Raw genomic sequence first — 20776 nt, 5'->3', positions numbered from 1 at the left:
ACCCATCCATGGGCAAGTTCAGACCCACTGAGAAGTGCCAGGGGAGGGGTAAGCGGAGGGTGAAAAGGGATCCTACGAAAGGCATCCATCACAGCATAGCCCTTTGTAATAAGTAATTCCTCTGTCCCCTGTCTACCCCAGCCTGAACTGGGCTGCAAGCAGCTAAGAACGTAGTTTATCACTGTGTGTCCCCTGCCCCTAGTACATAATAAGCCATCAATGCATTTTTGTTGTTTCTTGGAGTAAACGGCATGTCACTTAATCTGACTTGGGTGGGGAAGGGAGAGTAGATCAGGCATTGGAAAGACTCCCGGAGAAGGCGACCACAGGTCCCCACAGAGGCGTGGCTATGAGAACAGCATGAGCAAGACACAGAGATACGGGGAAGCATGATATATTCAGGGACTGGGGCCGGTTCTCTGTGTCTGGGGGTGGTAATGTGTGTCAGCAGGAGTAAGACTGCATGTAATGGGCAGAACCCTTATTATAAAGAGTTTGGTGATGAGATTTGATACTGAGGCAGCAAAGAGCTACTGAAAGTAGTTTTGTGAAAACTCCCCTTGGGAGAGTGAGAGCATGTGTTCAAAGTGAGCACATCTGGCCTAAGGAGATGCAGCGGAGTCTAAGGTGGTGCTCCATATTAGAGGGGAGAGGCGGAGGGGGGAGGGGGCAGAAGCGGGCAGGGACTTGAGAGATATAGAACAGGAAGAGTGATGGAGTAAATGACCGACAAGGAGAAAGTGCAGGGACTCTGATTTCCATCCTAAGAGATGGAATAATGCTCCACCCTCTACAGAGATGCGGAGTGGGAGGTGGAGCGCATCTGGAGGGACGATCATGTGTTCCACTTGGGCACGGAGTGTGGACTTGCATTAAAGAGTCAGTGATAGTTGCCAATCTGTATATCTTCTTTGGAGAAATGTCTATTTAGGTCTTCTGCCCATTTTTGGATTGGGTTGTTTGTTTTTTTGATATTGAGGTGCATGAGCTGCTTGTAAATTTTGTAAATCTCCTTTGTCAGTTGCTTCATTTGCAATGATTTTCTCCCATTCTGAGGGTTGTCTTTTCGTCTTTTTATGGTTTCCTTTGCTGTGCAAAAGCTTTTAAGTTTCATTAGGTCCCATTTGTTTATTTTTGTTTTTATTTCCATTTCTTTAGAAGGTGGGTCAAAAAGGATCTTGCTGTGATTTATGTCATAGAGTGTTCTGCCTATGTTTTCCTCTTAAGAGTTTTATACTGTCTGGCCTTCCATTTAGGTCTTTAATCCATTTTGAGTTTATTTTTGTGTATGGTGTTAGGGAGTGTTCTAATTTCATTCTTTTACATGTAGCTGTCCAGTTTTCCCAGCACCACTTTTTGAAGAGGCTGTCTTTTCTCCATTGTATATTCTTGCCTCCTTTATCAAAGATAAGGAGACCATATGTATGTGGGTTTATCTCTGGGCTTTCTATCCTGTTCCATTGATCTATATTTCTGTTTTTCTGCCAGTACCATACTTTTTTGATTACTGTAGCTTTGTAGTATAGTCTGAAGTCAGGGAGCCTGATTCCTCCAGCTCCGTTTTTCTTTCTCAAGATTGCTTTGGCTATTCGGAGTCTTTTGTGTTTCCATACAAATTGTGAAATTTTTTGTTCTAGTTCTGTGAAAAATGCCACTGGTAGTTTGATAGGGATTGCATTGAATCTGTAGATTGCTTTGGGTAGTAGAGTCATTTTCACAATGTTGATTCTTCCAATCCAGGAACATGGTATATCTCTCCATCTATTTGTATCATCTTTAATTTCTTTCATCAGTGTCTTATAGTTTTCTGCATACAGGTCTTTTGTCTCCTTAGGTAGGTTTATTCCTAGGTATTTTATTCTTTTGGTTGCACTGGTAAATGGGAGTGTTCTCTTAATTTCACGTTCAGATTTTTAATCATTAGTGTATAGGAATGCAAGAGATTTCTGTGCATTAATTTTGTATCCTGCTACTTTACCAAATTCATTGATTAGCTCTAGTAGTTTTCTGGTAGCATCTTTAGGATTCTCTATGTATAGTATCATGTCATCTGCAACCAGTGACAGCTTTACTTCTTCTTTTCCGATTTGGATTCCTTTTATTTCTTTTTCTTCTCTGATTGCTGTGGCTAAAACTTCCAAACACATGAAAGAAAGCTCAACATCAATAATCATTAGAGAAATGCAAATCAAAACTACAATGAGATATCATCTCACACCAGTCAGAATGGCCGTCATCAAAAAATCTACAAACAATAAATGCTGGAGAGGGTGTGGAGAAAAGGGAATCCTCTTGCACTGTTGGTGGGAATGTAGATTGATACAGCCACTATGGAGAACAGTATGGAGGTTCCTTAAAAAACTAATAATAGAACTGCCATACGACCCAGCAATCCCACTAGTGGGCATATACCCTGAGAAAACCATAATTCAAAAAGAGTCATGTACCACAATGTTCATTGCAGCTCTATTTACAATAGCCAGGACATGGAAGCAACCTAAGTGTCCATCAACAGATGAATGGATAAAGAAGATGTGGCACATATATACAATGGAATATCACTCAGCCATAAAAAGAAACGAAATTGAGTTATTTGTAGTGAGGTGGGTGGACCTAGAGTCTGTCATACAGAGTGAAGTAAGTCAGAAACAGAAAAACAAATACTGTGTGCTAACACATATATATGGAATCTAAAAAAAAAAGAAATGGTCATGAAGAACCTAGGGGCAAGATGGGAATAAAGACGCAGACCTACTAGAGAATGGACTTGAGGACACGGGGAGAGGGAAGGGTAAGCTGGGACCAAGTGAGAGAGTGGCATGGACATATATACACCACCAAACGTAAAATAGATAGCTAGTGGGAAGCAGCCACATAGCACAGGGAGATCAGCTCAGTGTTTTGTGACCACCTAGAGGGGTGGGATAGGGAGAGTGGGAGGGAGGGAGATGCAAGAGGGAAGAGATATGAGGATATATGTATATGTATAGCTGATTCACTTTGTTATAAGGCAGAAAGTAACACACCATTGTAAAGCAATTATACTCCAATAAAGATATTTAAAAAAAAAAGTCAGTGATAGGCTTGTGGCTACTTTGGAGATCTGTGTAATATCAATAGGCAAAAATAATTATCATTTGTAAGTTCAGCAAATATTCATTGTGTCAAGCCAAGAGCAGGGGGTGTAGTAGAGATGGGAACAACAGTGTCACTGCTCTCAAGGGGCTTACATTCAGCAAACAGTGAACAAGCGGGGAAATAATGTAATTACAGATAGTGATGAACAGCATAATTAAATAAAACCATGTGCTCTGAGAGAGAATAACAGAAGCCTCAACTTTTGATGGGTTGTCCCAGACTTCATCTCCGAGGACGTGACATTTAAGTTGAAGCCTGAAGAAAGCCAAGAACAGCCAGGGAAGGGGTGAAGGACTCCAGGTAGAGATAACAACAGGAGGACAAAAGCCCTGCAACAAGTGAGAGGTTAGCAATAGAGAAATAGAGAAGTGTGTTATTCTTAATAAAAAGTGGGACAATGTGTCCAGGTAGGTTATAAAGAAAATTAACACTTAAAATGAGAGACGCAGGTGGCTTCGCTAAGTTTTGGAGTTCAGTTCCTAATAGGCATCTTAATAAAATTATTCATCCAGAGCTCCTAGGCAACAGTAACCAAAGAGTGTATCAGAATGTTATATAATTTGTTACATTCATTACAATCAAACTGAAATCAGTTGCCTTGCTGGAAAAAAAGTGACTAATTGACACGATGTGAAGGTCTTTGAAGAATCTCATTTAATATCAGCAGGTTAATCAGCAGGCTAATAAAACAAGTTTTAGTTAAATACTTACAAGGAAACATTGCTCCTGTGCTTTGGTGTTCAATTCTTTTGTTGTAGGGGAAAAAAAAAACATAAGCACCAATTTTAGAGGTTTCACTGTTTAAGTATCCCTTTTACCCACTTGAAAAATATGACACTTGTTATGGAATTTTTGTCATCTCACTGCTCTTCTGTGAGACTGGAGGACGTTGAATTTGTGCCACTTTTATTAACTGCTGTGCCATCGAGAAAGGCTTTAGCATCTCAGTTCCCTGGGAGAAGGGCCTGGTAACGGACGGATAATGAATGACTGAGGGCTTGGTGTCCTGTGCACCAGAAAGGGGTTCTACCTCCACTGAATGGCAGCTGTGATTCATGACCTCAGGTTGCCTGTTACATAAGCAGTGTCTTACTCTGCTGTTCAAGGATGCCCACATTTTTCTTTTTCTTTTTTTTTTGCTGTTGGTGAAGATGATTTTACTTATTAATTATTTTTTTTTATCCTTATTAGTCATCCATTTTATACACATCAGTGTATACACGTCATTCCCAATCTCCCAAATCATCCCGCCACCACCAACAGCCCCCGCCACTTTCCCCCCTTGGTGTCCATACGTTTGTTCTCTACATCTGTGTCTCAATTTCTGCCCTGCAAACTGGTTCATCTGTACCGTTTTTCTAGGTTCCACATATATGTGTTAATATACGATATTTGTTTTTCTCTTTCTGACTTACTTCCCTCTGTATGACATTCTCTAGATCCATCCACGTCTCTACAGATGACCCAGTTTCCTTCCTTTTTATGGCTGAGTAATATTCCATTGTATATATGTACCACATCTTCTTTATCCATTCATCTGTCGATGGGCATTTAGGTTGCTTCCATGACCTGGCTATTGTAAATACTGCTGCAGTGAACATTGGGGTGCATGTGTCTTTTTGAATTATAGTTTTCTCTGGGTATATGCCCACTAGTGGGATTGCTGGGTCATATGGTAATTCTATTTTTAGTTTTTTAAGGAAGCTCCATACTGTTCTCCATAGTGGCTGTATCAATCTACATTCCCACCAACAGTGCAAGAGGGTTCCCTTTTCTCCACACCCTCTCCAGCATTTGTTGTTTGTAGATTTTCTGATGATGCTCATTCTGACTGGTGTGAGGTGATACCTCATTGTAGTTTTGATTTGCATTTCTCTAATAATTAGTGATGTTGAGCAGCTTTTCATGTGCTTCTTGGCCATCTGTATGTCTTCTTTGGAGAAATGTCTATTTAGGTCTTCTGCCCATTTTTGGATTGGGGTGTTTGTTCCTTTGATATTGAGCTGCATGAGCTGTTTATATATTTTGGAGATTAATTGTTTGTTGATTCGTTTGCAAATATTTTCTTCCATATCGAGGGGTGTCTTTTCGTCTTGTTTATGGTTTCCTTTTCTGTGCCAAAGCTTTTAAGTTTCCTTAGGTCCCATTTGTTTATTTTTGTTTTTATTTCCATTACTCTAGGAGGTGGATCAAAAAAGATCTTGCTGTGATTTATGTCAAAGAGTGTTCTGCCTATGTTTTCTTCTAAGAGTTTTATAGTGTCCAGTCTTACATTTAGGTCTCTAATCCATTTTGAGTTTATTTTTGTGTATGGTATTAGGGTGTGTTCTAATTTCATTCTTTCACATGTAGCTGACCTGGTTTCCCAGAACCACTTATTGAAGAGACTGTCTTTTCTCCATTGTATACCCTTGCCTCCTTTGTCATAGATGAGTTGACCATATGTGCGTGGGTTTATCTCTGGGCTTTCTATACTGTTCCATTGATCTATATTTCTGTTTTTGTGCCAGTACCATATTTTCTTGATTACTGTAGCTTTGTAGTATAGTCTGAAGTCAGGGAGTCTGATTCCTCCAGCTCTGCTTTTTTCCCTCAAGAGTGCTTTGGCTATTCGGGGTCTTTTGTGTCTCCATACAAATTTTAAGATGATTTGTTCTAGCTCCATTAAAAAATGCCCTTGGTAATTTGATAGGGATTGCATTGAATCTGTAGATTGCTTTGGGTAGCATAGTCATTTTCACAATATTGATTCTTCCAATGCAAAAACATGGTATATCTCTCCATCTGTTTGTATCATCTTTAATTTCTTTCATCAGTGTCTTATAGTTTTCTGCATACAGGTCTTTTGTCTCCCTTGCTAGGTTTATTCCTAGGTATTTTATTCTTTTTGTTGCAATGGTAAATGGGAGTGTTTCCTTAATTTCTCTTTCAGATTTTTCATCATTTGTATATAGGAATGCAAGAGATTTCTGTGCATTAATTTTGTACCCTGCAACTTTACCAAATTCATTGATTAGCTCTAGTAGTTTTCTGGTGGCACCTTTCAGATTCTCTATGTATAGTATCATGTCATCTGCAAACAGTGACAGTTTTACTTCTTCTTTTCCAATGTGTATTCCTTTTATTTCTTTTTCTTTTTTGATTGCCATCCATGGCTAGGACTTCCAAAACTATGTTGAATAATAGTGGTGAGAGTGGACATCCTTGTCTTCTTCTTGATCTTAGAGGAAATGCTTTCAGTTTTTCACCATTGAGAATGATGTTGGCTGTGGGTTTGTCATATATTTTATTAGGTTGAGGTAAGTTCCCTCTATGCCTTCTTTCTGGAGGGTTTTTATCATAAATGGGTGTTGAATTTCGTCAAAAGCTTTTTCTGCATCTATTGAGATGATCATATGGTTTTTCTCCTTCATTCTGTTAATATGGTGTATCACATTGATTGATTTGCATATATTGAAGAATCCTTGCATCCCTGGGATAAATCCCACTTGATCATGGTGTATGATCCTTTTAATGTGTTGTTGGATTCTGTTTGCTAGTATTTTGTGGAGGATTTTTGCATCTATATTCATCAGTGATATTGGTCTCTAATTTTCTTTTTTTGTAGTATCTTTGTCTGGTTTTGGGATCAGGGTGATGGTGTCCTCATAGAATGAGCTTGGGAGTGTTCCTTCCTCTGCAAATTTTTGGAAGAGTTTGAGAAGGATGGGTGTTATCTCTTCTGTAAAAGTTTGATAGAATTCACCTGTGAAGCCATCTGGTCCTGGACTTTTGTTTGTTGGAAGATTTTTAATCACAGTTTCAATTTCATTACTTGTGATTCGTCTGTTCATATTTTCTATTTCTTCCTGGTTCAGTCTTGGAAGGTTATAGCTTTCTAAGAGTTTGTCCATTTCTTCCAGGTTGTCCATCTTATTGGCATAGAGTTGCTTGTAGTAGTCTCTTAGGATGCTTTGTATTTCTGCGGTGTCTGTTGTAACTTATCCTTTTTCATTTCTAATTTTATTGATTTGAGTCCTCTCCCTTTTTTTCTTGATGAGTCTGTCTAGTGGTTTATCAATTTATCTTCTCGAAGAACCAGCTTTTAGTTTTATTGATCTTTGCTATTGTTTTCTTTGTTTCTATTTCATTTATTTCTGCTCTGATCTTTATGATTTCTTTCCTTCTGCTACCTTTGGGTTTTGTTTGTTCTTCTTTCTCTAGTTCCTTTAGCTGTAAGGTTAGATTGTTTATATGAGGTTTGTTTATTTGTTTATTTGTTTCAAATTTGTTTCTTGAGGTAGGCTTGTATAGCTATAAACTTCCCTCTTAGTACTGCTCTTTCTGCCTCCCATAGGTTTTGGATCGTCATGTTTTCATTGTCATTTGTCTCTAGGTATTTTTTGCTTTCCTCTTTGATTTCTTCAGTGATCTCTTGGTTATTTAGTAACGTATTGTTTAGCCTCCATGTGTTTGTGTTTTTTACGTTTTTTTTCCCCATAATTGATTTGTAATCTCATAGCATTGTGGTCAGAAAAGATGCTTGATATGATTTCAATTTTCTTAAATTTACTGAGGCTTGATTTGTGACCCAAGATGTGATCTATCCTGGAGAATGTTCCATGCGCACTTGAGAAGAAAGTGTAATCTGCTGTTTTTGGATGGAATGCCCTATAAATATCAATTAAATCTATCTGGTCTATTGTGTAATTTAAAGCTTGTGTTTCCTTATTAATTTTCTGTTTGGATGATCTGTCAATTGGTGTAAGTGAGGTGTTAAAGTCCCCCACTATTATTGTGTTACTGTTGATTTCCTCTTTTATAGCTCTTAGCAGTTGCCTTATGTATTGAGGTGCTCCTGTGTTGGGTGCATATACATTTATAATTGTTATATCTTCTTCTTGGATTGATCCCTTGATCATTATGTAGTGTCCTCCTTGTCTCTTCTAACATTCTTTATTTTAAAGTCTGTTTTATCTGATATGAGAATTGCTACTCCAGCTTTCTTTTGATTTCCATTTGCATGGAATATCTTTTTCCGTCCCCTCACGTTCAGTCTATATGTGTCCCTAGGTCTGAAGTGGGTCTCTTGTAGACAGCATATATATGGATCTTGTTTTTGTATCCATTCAGCAAACCAGTGTCTTTTGGTTGGAGCATTTAATCCATTCATATTTAAGGTAATTATCGAGATGTATGTTCCTATTACCATTTTCTTAATTGTTTCGGCTTTGTTTTTGTAGGTCCTTTGCTTTTGTGTTTCCCACTTAGAGAAGTTCCTTTAGCATTTGTTGTAGAGCTGGTTTGGTGGTGCTGAATTCTCTTAGCTTTTGCTTGTCTGTAAAGCTTTTGATTTCTCCATTGAATCTGCATGAGATCCTTGCCGGGTAGAGTAATCTTGGTTGTAGGTTATTCCCTTTCATCACTTTAAGTATATCATGCCACTCCCTTCTGGCTTGTAGCGTTTCTGCTGAGAAATCAGCTGTTAACCTTATGGGAGTTCCCTTGTATGTTATTTGTTGTTCTTCCCTTGCTGCATTCAGTTATTTTTCTTTGTCTTTAATTTTTGCCAATTTGATTACTATGTGTCTTGGCGTGTTTCTCCTTGGGTTTATCCTGTATGGGAATCTCTGCACTTCCTGGACTTGGGTGCCTATTTCCTTTCCCATGTTAGGGAAGTTTTTGAGTATAATCTCTTCAAATATTTTCTCAGGTCCTTTCTCTCTCTCTTCTCCTTCTGGGACCCCTATAATGCAAATGTTGTTGCATTTAATGTTGTCCCAGAGGTCTCTTAGGCTGTCTTCATTTCTTTTCATTCTTTTTTCTTTATTGTGTTCCACAGCAGTGAATTCCACCATTCTGTCTTCCAGGTCACTTATCCATTGTTCTGCCTCAGTTATTCTGCTATTGATTCCTTCTAGTGTAGTTTTCCTTTCAGTTATTGTATTGTTCATCTCTGTTTGTTTGCTCCTTAATTCTTCTAGATGTTTGTTAAACATTTCTTGCATCTTCTTGATCTTTGCCTCCATTCTTTTTCCAAGGTCCTGGATCATCTTCACTATGATTATTCTGAATTCTTTTTCTGGAAGGTTGCCTATCTCCACTTCATTTAGTTGTTTTTCTGGGGTTTTATCTTGTTCCTTCATCTGGTACATAGTCCTCTGCCTTTTCATCTTGTCTATCTTTCTGTGAATGTGGTTTTTGTTCCCCAGGCTGCAGGATTGTAGTTCTTCTTGCTTCTGCTCTCTGCCCTCTGGTGGGTGAGGCTATGTAAGAGGCTTGTGCAAGTTTGCTGTTGGGAGGGACTGGTGGTGGGTAGAGTTGGCTGTTGCTCTGGTGCGCAGAGCTCAGTAAAACTTTAATCTGCTTGACTGCTGATGGGTGGGGCTGTGTTCCCTCCCTGTTGGTTATTTGGCCTGAGGCAACCCAACACTGGAGCCTACCTGGGCTCTTTGGCGGGGCTAATGGCAACCTCTGGGAGGGCTCACACCAAGGAGTACTTCCCAGAACTTCTGCTGCCAGTGTCCTTGTCCTCATGGTGAGACAGAGCTACCCCCCACCTTTGCAGGAAACCCTCCAACAGTAGCAGGTAGGTCTGATTCAGTTTCCCCTGGGGTCACTGCTCCTTCCCCTGGGCCCTGATGGGCAAACTACTTCGTGTGTGCCCTCCAAGAGTGGAGTCTCTGTTTCCCCCAGTCCTGTCGAAGTCCTGCAATCAAATCCCGCTAGCCTTCAAAGTCTGATTCTCTAGGAATTCCTCCTCCCGTTGCCGGACCCCCAGGTTGGGAAGCCTGATGTGGGGCTCAGAACCTTCACTCCAGTGGGTGGACTTCTGTGGTATAAGTGTTCGCCAGTCTGTGAGTCACCCACCCAGCAGTTATGGGATTTGATTTTATTGTGATTGCGCCCTTCCTACCATCTCATTGTGGCGTCTCTTTTGTCTTTGGATGTGGGGTATCTTTTCTGGTGAGTTCCAGTGTCTTCCTGTTGATAATCGTTCAGCAGTTAGTTGTGATTCTGGTGTTCTCGCAAGAGGGAGTGAGAGCACGTCCTTCTACGCCACCATCTTCAAAGATCACATTTTTCAGATAGTAACAAATTACTGTCTTGAGAGTAGTATGACAGGGTTAAAGGTCAAGCCTAATTATTTTAATGTCATCAGTTTTTATTTTGTTTTTTAACTTGTAGTAGAGAAGATGGGATTAGTTCAAAACTCCTTGGCATTAAGGCTTATCCTTCCCTCTTGTCCTTTCCATGACGCCCCCAGTAGCATCTTCATCAGAGTGGGTTGGAGATAAGGAAGCCGGCCTGAGATCTTCTCCAAGGCAGTGTTTATGTGGGGTTGATTCAGACTCCTGCATGCTAAGAAGATGCAGTAAGAATCATTATAGCGATTGTATTTGGTTGGCCAAAAAGTTCGCTCGGGTTTTTAACGGCAAAGCCCGAACGAACTTTTTGTTCAACCCAATAGTTATTGATTGACATTGGCCCAATCGTCACAGCTTTCATCTTTTTCTCTTTGCAACCCCCCTGTCTTGTACAATCTGCACTTGCTCCTTGATCACCCCTTGGATGGTCTCTCTCTCCTCATACTCGTGGGGCTTCCCTGTTTTGATTATTCACATTTGCTTCCTTACATCCTCATTACCTTGACCTCTTGAAGTTTGATTACTTGAAACGTGAAACTGCCCTTCAGTTTCATCAGTGGCCCCCTAAGCCTCAAATCCACTGATGTTGATCAAGCTTGGTTGATCAAGTGAGCACATGAAACAGTTGCAACACGATATGATGAATGCAGTAACTCAGGTCTGTATAGACTGTGGCTTAACACAAAGACGGGAGTAATATAAGTTGCCTTCGGGAATGAGAATGAGAGCAGACTTCAGAGAAGTAACCTTTCTTTAGACTACATTGCCTTGATTATCTTTCCTCTTTGCAGCTGCCTCTTTCTTTTAAGTCTTTCTTCTTCTCCTCTGTTGTGGGCATACCTTGAGGCAAGCACTCAGCTGCCCCCTGATCCCATTCCAAGTACTATGTCCCCTCTCAGTTTCTGTCATTACTGTGGATGACTCACAGATTCACAGCTTTGGCTCTGATCTCTGTCTTGAAGTCACAAATCTTGTCTCCTGTGTACCCTCATCTGACCATTGCTATATCAGAGGGCTTCTCCACCAGCGTACTGTTGGCATTTGCAGTGGGAGAGCTCTTGTTGTACAAGACTATCTCACACATTGTCGGACATTTAGCATCCCTGGACCCAGGGCACTAAATGCCAGTAGCACCTTACAACTGTTTCTAAATCACACCTGAGGAGGTAGACCCAGCCCCAATTGAGACCCATTAACACCTCAAATTCACCCTATGTAAAATCAAACCGAACTTCTTTTCTGCGAACCAACACCCTCCTCTGAAACAGAAAATTCTTTCAAAACGTTCAAATTTGCTTAACCTTAAAACCAAGGAGTCACCACCAGCTGTTCCATCTGGGTCTCGAATCCCACTGATTCCCTTTGATGGTGCATTTGACCCCTGCCTCTGTAATGGCACGTGTTCGTGATCCTCCAGGTCTTTATCACATCGTTCCTAGGACGGTTCCTCTGTTTCTAGTCTCCCTTCCCTCATGGCGCATTCCAGAGCATCACATCGACATGCTTCGCACTTGCTTTAAAACCCACAGGAACAGACCGCTACTACAGGGTTAGACCAGATAGGTACCATGAAAGCCCTCCCCTATAAACATTTAAAATTGCGTGCAAAACATATTTTTTAAATCCTTTGAAATGTACAATTGAGCTTGAATGAAAGTGAGGAAGATCCTTAGTAGCAAAGCCATGGACCAACAGCATAATGACTGCTAAAGCCATAACTGGCCTAAAGGCTTCTGCCAGTTCCTTGCAACCTTCATTTTCAGTTTCCGTGACTATGTGGGGAAGAAAGGTCATACCAAGTGATGAGTTGAATCAAATATCCCTTTATGGAAAACAGAATCCAAGAGTCTAGACTCTCAGTGAAAAAAAAACCTAAAAACCCACTCTGCAAAGGAAGGTAGCATAGGAATTTTGACAGTGTGGACCTTGGATGGAGGTAAAGAGAAAAAGAAAGAAATTATCCCTCGAAGCTGTGTAACAAAAAGCCTGTTCTGATGCCTGTTTACAGGTCAATTTCACACTATTTGCACGGTTGGAAAAAAAAATTCAAGCTGAAAATATATTCTAAAGAGGTCTCCGCTTGGTAATACCCCCTAGGTATCTGATAAAAGCAAATATAAACTATCTGAGAGGTTCAACTGGACCTCAAAGAATTCCCAGAGATGCATTTCCAAGGAATATGATCTCAAAGGAAAAAATAATCAAGAAATGTGTAGTGAACCAAGATACCACAATTGTGAGTCAACAGAAATAACTAATAGCATTTTCAGTCCTGCAAAGACTTAAATATTGGAATTATTGGATCAGATTTATTTTTAAGGAGAAATTGAAGAGGTGATGATGGAAGACACTATCAAAAGTCATTAGTAGCATTTGAAAAAGAGCCAAATAAACATTATAGAAATCAAAATGTAATGGATAAAATTAAAAGCTTAAGAGACTTAAATAGCAGTCTCTACCCAGCTGAAGTGAGACTAGTTAAATGGAAAACAGAATCTGAAGAAGGTTCCCAGAAATCTGGGAAAGATTAGTAAGATTAGTAAGATCTTTAGTAATCTTAATTAGTAAGATTAGTAAGATTAGAAAGATTAGTAAGACAAAGAGCTGTTAAATATGAAGGAGAGATTAAAAGCAAGAAATTAGATCAATAACTTCTAATACATATCTAATTAGAGTTCTGGAAGAAGAAAAAAAAAAGGACTAAAAAAATGAAATTTGCATTGTTATAATTATTAAAGTATCATTTTCCTAAGCATTTTCTACTAATCAATAAAACAAAAAATCCAATAAGAATATGGAAAAATATGAGCAGATATTTTTAAAAATAAGGAAATATAAATGAAAAATTAAATGGAAAGGCAAACAATCAGGGAATTATAACTAAAACCAAAAAAAGATACTATTTGTCATTCACCAGTTGTCAAAATTAACAGCTTAAGACCAGAGGTTGTCAAGGATTTGATCAACTGAAAGTTTTATATACTGCCGGTGGGATTCTACATTCATACAAGTGATCTGGGAAAACAATTTGAAGATGCACAAACCATATGACCTAAAAATTCCACTATAGGGATATGCTCAAAAGACTCTTACACATTGTCACAGAGCATGTTGAAATAGCAAAAAACTAGACACAGTCCCATGTTTATTAATATTAAAATTAGAAGTCAAAGAACAACATACCATATACCAATGATAATGGATAAACTAAGTACAAGGCTATATATTTTATCATTATTCCCTGTACTTTATATAAACTTATAATATTTGTATGTGTAAAGTGTTTTAACATCTAAAAAATTTAAGTTTGACTTTCCATTACTACAAAACTAAAGTGCAAACATCATGAAAATACCCATAACCATTTCTCCCACCACAAATTCTACTTCTCAGCACTGCCCCCACCAGCCTAAGTGATTACCCCGTAGTTCCTGAAATGCGTGGGGTGTTTCCTTCATACCTTGGCCCAGTCATTCAGGAGATTCTGAAATGCTCATATCCTCATTCCGGTTGTCTGGATCCTACCCATCCATCAAAGCTGCAGTCAGATCTGTCTCTTCATGGAGGCTCTCCAGTCCGCCTTGGTCCTTGGTAATCACTCCTTCTCCAAAATCCCATAGGACCCACTGCCTGAAGTGCTCCTGTGACATTCAGTGTGTACTTTTTCATCTTACTGTGTGTGTGCCCTATCAGATATCCAGGCATAAAGCTTTCATAATTGTAAACTACTAAACATAACTCAGTCTCCACTAACTCAGAACCTTAGAAGGGCAGGAATCACATTTTCACTTCTACCCCCCAAATTGTCTCTCCAGCCCTAAGAAGGTGCTTATTGCGTATGTAGCATGTCATTTCAGTTGCAAAACAATATTTTGCTACTAATTTGAAAAGTTATAGCCATCATTTAAATACAAAACAAGCTGAGGTGCTTGTTTTATATTTAAAAGATAAAATAAAAATTAATAAAATCAGGGCACAGGATATCAAGACATTCAGTATAAATAATAGGCTGAGGAAAGGCATGTTTTTTCAAGTAACTACAGTATTTAATGGAGAATAAAAATAAGGGAGCAATCAGTACTCACACAAATCATGGTCCCTGGGATTCAGTTAATTCCTTCTTCATTTGTTCTATAAAGAGGAAAAGAAATATTTAATATAATTGGCCAGGGCTTTTCCAGTGGAAAAGACTCAAAAAGTGCTTCACTACATCCTACAAACAGCATATGGTTCCATTCGATCACTTTGGTACTATTAATCACATTTGTTCCTGGGGCCATGGTACAAAGGAATTAACCAGAGTTACTGAGGAGACCACGAATGCCCAGGACCTCTATAGAAACTGAAGCCAAGTTAACTTAGAGTGGGTTGGCTTATTCTGTTCTCTTAATTCTGCTCAGAATTATGAACTTCCATCTACTCTGTCACTTCAATTCCATTCAAATTAATAAAATCTAATTCATTTGAGTAGGATTCAAAGTGATTTGATTCAACTCAGTCAAATTCTGCTGAGTGGAATCAGTCCTTGATTGAAATCTATTAAGTTCAATTCAATAAAATAAATTTAAATATTATGCAGTGAAATTAATTTTTAATGAATTAACATTTCAGTTCAGGTCCATTTTGATCTGAACTTCAATTCTCCATTTCTAAATTTGGTCCCTATTCAAATTAATAAAATATAGTAAAATCCGATGTAACTCTGAAAGATGTAACATGAAGCTAATCAGCTTCACTCATTTCTATTCAGCCCTAATCAAATGAGTTTTAATGACATTCAATCATAGAGAGATAAAATGTTCACCTTTAATACCAAATTGAATGTTTATATTATAACTTCAAAATTATAAGTTTTCCCAATTTTACATCACTGTCTGCAGTATGAACTGCACAGGACTTTTTTGGATTAATTCTTTGTTTGGTCTTTATATTAACATAGAACAACATAGCACTAGATGGCTGGGAAGCAAACGAGAATATTGTTGCCCGGTTCAGTGAAGCGATTTCACGAAAGTTATGGGTGGCTTGAGATGATGGCTTTTGTGTCTATGAAAATGCCAAGGTATATGATTTTTAGTTTTATTTTTAAAGCTCTTAATCTAAATAGTAAAATACAGCCATTTGGACTCAGGATCATGGTTATGAAATTGCAGAAAAAGTGGGGGCGGGTTACAGTGACTACATTATTCAGAGAAAAAATAATTAGGAATTTTAAATGGAGGTGTTACTGTGGTCAGCACCGTGATAACCTCCTCAGATCTTACCTAGAAAACAGGTCCTGGATTGGTGTCCCAAGGGGGCCCGGGCACCAGGCCTCTCACTACTCTGTGAACTAAATCCACTGTCATTTCCACAGGTCAGTGTAAGGCAGACCTGTAGGAAGATAAGGATCACTAGGGTATTAAGTGACAGCATCTCAAGATCTTCCTCTGAGATTCTTATTCTATAGATTTTATTCTGTAGTCCAGGAAATCTATATGGTTTACAAGAGCCTCAGGTGAATCTTCTTTTAGGTAAGTTGGAAACCCTTCCCTGTACTGATTTCCCACTAGAGGGAAAAAACTTGGAAGTACTCCCTCCATGACATCCCCTCCTAGTCCTCATCTGTCTCTGAGGATCCTGAGACTTGGGCTGCCTTGGTGCAGTTCCTGGAAGTGATTGCGTAGGGACCAATTTCACATGTCCAAGAAGAGAGGCTTCCTCTACTTAAGCCACAGAACTCCAGGACAAGTGGCCTGTTCCTCCTTCCGGTGCTGGGGGCAGGGGCAGCTGTCAGCATCATCTTTAGGGCTCTGCAACCCTTGGACTGCGCACATCTCTTACTGAAGGAAAAGGGGATTCTGGCCTGCTTGATCTTTCAAATTATAACTATCAGATTATCTGGAGAGCTCTGTGGTAGCTACAGCACCTCCAAATTTCCTCTCTGCTCCAGGCCAACCTGGAACCTATTATAAAGGTTCTTTTACCTTCCTTCTTCTCTAGGTCATGGAAGGTTCTCACCAGTACAAAAATGTTCTGCATCTACAGTCTAGAATTAAACATATCTTTACTTAATAAGCATATTGTCACCATGGGTAACTGTAATCAGATCGGAGTGGTCAGCTGAAATTCAGTGATGAAGTGGAGGAAAACAGATTGGATGGTGCCACGGTAAAGATGGGAGGGTCCTGGGAGATTCTTCAGAGTATGAGTCTCTCTTTAGAAAGAGGATCCTGCCCTGTAGGTGCCTTCAAACAGCCGGAACGGGCCAGACAGCATTCTGGGGAGTGCTGTACGGGGGCTGTCAGCAGGGGGCGCTAAGCAGAGCACTGAAAGGCAGGTTCCTGCTGCAGTTGTACCTGCTCTAGTTAGCTCCTCTGCTAAAAAAGCCACCTGTGATTCTTTAACACAATTTGTAGATAAGGAGATAGTGGTAGATAGAATAAGACTAGGTTTCATCAAGCTAAAAATATACTTTTAAGTTTTCATTTTGGAGACGATAAACCTTTGCAGTATTTAATGTTAGGTATTACACTTTTTAATATTCTGCAAAAGTGGATGAAATGAAACTAATTAAATGTCCCAGTGGCCATACTGGGTCTTACCGTAAATGTCCCAGGATAATATTTATGTAAGCAGACTATTAGGTTACTTTGTGTAGCCCAGAAGTTCTAAAGAACATATTTTGAAAGTCACAGGTATGTGCCACATTTTCATCAAGAAGTCCCCATGCATTTGCCCTTGTGTTTCTGAAACAGCTTGTTATTGGAGGAAATAAGAGATCTGTTGGTTTCTTTAAATTTGGAGGAACAAGTTGCCTCTTTTCTTTCTCCCTATTTCAGTTTAGTCATCCAAACCATAATAAATCCTCAAAATCCTCAGCATAATAAAATTTGGTCTTAAGTGAGTACGAACTGCCATGATTACATTTAATTCAATCCATATTTGGCTGTTTTAATACAATATGACTTACTTTGATAATTCAGCTTCTAGTTAACCTAGAATGTGGTTTATCATTTCATAATCTCGTTGCAGTGATTACACCTACTCAATATAGTTAACAAAAATCTTCATATTCTGAGGTCAGAGAAATTCTTGAACTCTTAGCACTGGATAATTAAATTGTTTCTTTTCTCACCACTCCTTATCTTGTCTTTTAAAAAGTCTTTCCATTTTTATCGCCTTTAACTTCTTTTCCCCAAGGCCAATTAATAGGTAAGTAATGATTTGTAAAGCAAAAAGTAACACTTCGTTAGCACAGCACTGAAATAAGGCAATTCTTTGCTCAACACAGATTGAACCATTCTCTTCTTGCTGAATATAAAATATATGCCAAATTAGTAAATTATGATGATTTGATATAACTAAATTAGCCAATGCTAATAACAAAGTGTACAACTTGCTTTTCCCCTGGAATGTGTTGTTCTTATTGGCATTCTTCTGTTCCTGGCAGATGAGGAAACAGCTAAGTAAAACATTTTGTACTGCACTTAACTTACTTTCCTAGGAAGGAGAACAAAATAACATTGATTTTGCATCACCCTAACTGGGAACGTTAGTTATGTAAGACTAGAAGTGACTTGAGAAAAAGGTGGGGATGGGGGAAGAACTGGGAAATTGAGCTACGCTCACCCGGTCAGTAGTGTGTCTCCTTCTTGCACTGAATGCAAGAAACGTCACTGCAGATCACCTTCTTAGATCCTATCCTGATGTCTAACAGGAGTCCTTCCCTATAGGAACTGAGGTCTGCCATGTGAGGTTAGTTCAGAGCCTGGGTCCCATGCAGAGCTTAGGGCTTCTACTGGAACACCCACAGCCCAAACAACTTGACAATGAGCCTTCCTCTCCTGGGCTTCCTGGTACTCCTGTAGGCGTGGTTGGGAATCAGCTGGCTCTTTCTCCACATCCCCTACAGCGCGTTTCTCGGTCTCCTGCTGAGGGAGCTGCTGCTGATGACCTTGCTCCCTTGACTGACATTGTCCTGATTTTTATCAAGAATACTGAGCCATACAGCTTCTCTGGTTCATGCAATCTATTGTCACTCTTTATGACAAAAATATAACAGTGTTAGGTTGTTTCTACTGTCCACTGGAAGGAAGAATCGGAAATTGAGCTGAGGTTCTGAGATACATACTCTTTCATGGGCTTTTTGACGTACGGGCAGAACAAGGGCATTTCCTGCCAGGCAGCTCATTGACTCCTGTTCTACGGGTGTCTGGTTCTTTCTTCCCCTCCACCAGGTGTGTTAGTATCCCCTAGTTTCCAAAAACAGTGATAGTAACTGAAATTTCTTTTGAGAGAAAGAATTTAGCATTAGGTCAGCTTGAAAAGATGCAATGTGGTGAATAATAGATGTGATGACCAGTCTCGGTCGTTTTCTGGAAGGCCCCAGGGGCCTTTGCAAGGTAGGCACGGCACCGTCCACCTTTGTCCTCTTCCTGTAACACGGCCAGAGATGGAATCAACAGAGACCTAGTGCAGCTTACTAACCAAATGTCCTGGCTCAGATTTTATAGTTTCTGTAAATGGAATATTTTAAGCCTTATTTTTTTTTTTAACTCTTGACTGCATCAAAAGGAAACAAGAATTTATTACTGGTCATGGTTCCAACATTGGAAAGCATCAGAAGTTGGATGTGTTACTCTTTACCCTGATGGAAAGAGAAGCGAGAAGCAAAATAGCTTGAATGTAGAAAGCAAACAACCCCCTATCTGCTGGGACAGGCCCCAGAGACGCGGGAGACAAGGTTTCAGAATGGACCCTTATCTCAGAGAGCTGGCATCTTCCTGCCTTCAGAGCAGGGTGCTGAAATCTCCCTCTCTACCGCTTGCCAGATCAACTCAAATGTATTTCTTAAGATTCAGGTGTCATAAATGATCTTGTGAAGGGAATAATAGTGACTTTTCCAAGTCAACACAACTGGAAAATCTGGAAATTTGTATGAAGTACAATACCTGAATAACTCCTTTCTAAGTTCAGAGCATTTGCTCATTTATTACATCAAGCCTGAACTCACAGTACAGCTGCCTACCTTTAAATTGCCTATCTCTAAATAAAACAAAAACAAAAACAGAAACAAAAAGCTATTGGCATAGGTGAGAAGGCACAGCAGCAGTTTTTACACAATTCCAATATGGCCCTCACTTACTTTATTGTGTTATTTGCTTAGATGTTGTGACTGTTTACACGATAGCTCACTGAGTGCAAGACTTTTTCTTCCTTTTATTGCTAAGCACAGCACAGACACAGATACTGGGACAAGTGTACACCTAACCTCCTGGAAGGGCTGGTGAGTTATTAGGATGGAATGTTAGTCATACGCCTGGAGGCTTTAATTGTCAAGTGCTGGCTTACTGGCCGCACAGCCTCCGTGAGATTGCATTCATTCCCCAGCTTCCTGCGTGGGAGGCTGTTCTCAGGGCCTCCCCCTTCCTTTCCCTTCCCTTCTCTCCTCTGCCTGCTGCTGCCTGGCATCTTCTTCCCATCCTTCACCTGAAACTCCTCTCAACAAAGACCATCTAGCTGGCAAATTAAAAGAAAAACTCCAGACCTTCATCTTAATGGACTTTGCTATGAAATCTGACAATGCCGACCACACTGCTTTTCTGGAAATTCTTTGCTTGTTTCTCCTCCACCCTCTCTGTCCATTTTCTTTCTTGACCTGCACAATGGCTAGCTCCCTCTCTTTCTGTTCTCTAAATGCTGTTGGAATCCAAAAGATTCCAGTGACGTCTCTCCTGCTACCAATCATTTACCTGATGGTTCCTAAAATGGGATTTTCAGCCCAGAGAATGCTCCTGAGATCCAGACTTCGATAGCCATTTGCCTACCTCATGTATCAGGTTCATTATCCTTTCTTCGACCTTCCCTAAATTTCTCATCTTCCTCCCTGTGATCTACCTTAGTGAAGCACATCACCATCCTCTTAGTCACCTGAGCCAGAAACCCAGGATTAATCTCCACACCATCTTCCCACCCAAATCCCAACATTCCCAAGCTGATTCTACCTCCTACATCTCTTTCCACTTTCTCTTCCTCTCCATTTCCACTACTCTCTTATTATTTCTCTTTTGTATTAACATAGGAGCATCACGTCTGGCCTCCATGACTCCATCCCCCTGAAATCTGTCTTTCATCTCACTGTAGATCTTTTAAAATACAAATTTGATCTTGAAAATCTCCTGCTTAAAATACTTTAATTGTTTCCCATTAGTTTCAGAATGAAGTTCAACCTTCTTAAATAGGAAGAAGTAAACGCAGAAAAGCAAGAATAAACCAAGGCAAAATAACTTCTTGTTTGGACAAAGTTTGTTGTGCTATGACCCTTACCCACTGTCTATTGCGACCTACTCCTGCTACCCTCTCAAACTTATCTCTTCAGCCCTATTGTACCATCGATGGGTACACTCCTACTTGCGTGTTCCGTATAGAACTTTGCCATTCTGCTTCCTTTACGTAGGAGTCCGTATCTCTCTTTTACCTCCTTATTCACCTGGGTAATGTAACCTTCAAGACATAGCTCAAATATGTTA

At 39.7% G+C, this 20776-nt stretch overlaps 1 protein-coding gene across 1 annotated transcript in view; it reads left to right on the top strand.

Moving 5' to 3' along the window:
- Positions 1 to 20776, top strand: part of CNTNAP2 (contactin associated protein 2) — a 1523154-nt gene that overhangs the window by 1034390 nt on the left and 467988 nt on the right. The window lies entirely within an intron of this gene.

This window comes from Balaenoptera acutorostrata, chromosome 7 (assembly GCF_949987535.1).
Source record: "Balaenoptera acutorostrata chromosome 7, mBalAcu1.1, whole genome shotgun sequence".
NCBI lineage: Eukaryota > Metazoa > Chordata > Mammalia > Artiodactyla > Balaenopteridae > Balaenoptera > Balaenoptera acutorostrata.
The sequence above is the reverse complement of the archived record's forward strand: the minus strand, read 5'-3'. Positions and strand labels throughout refer to the sequence as shown.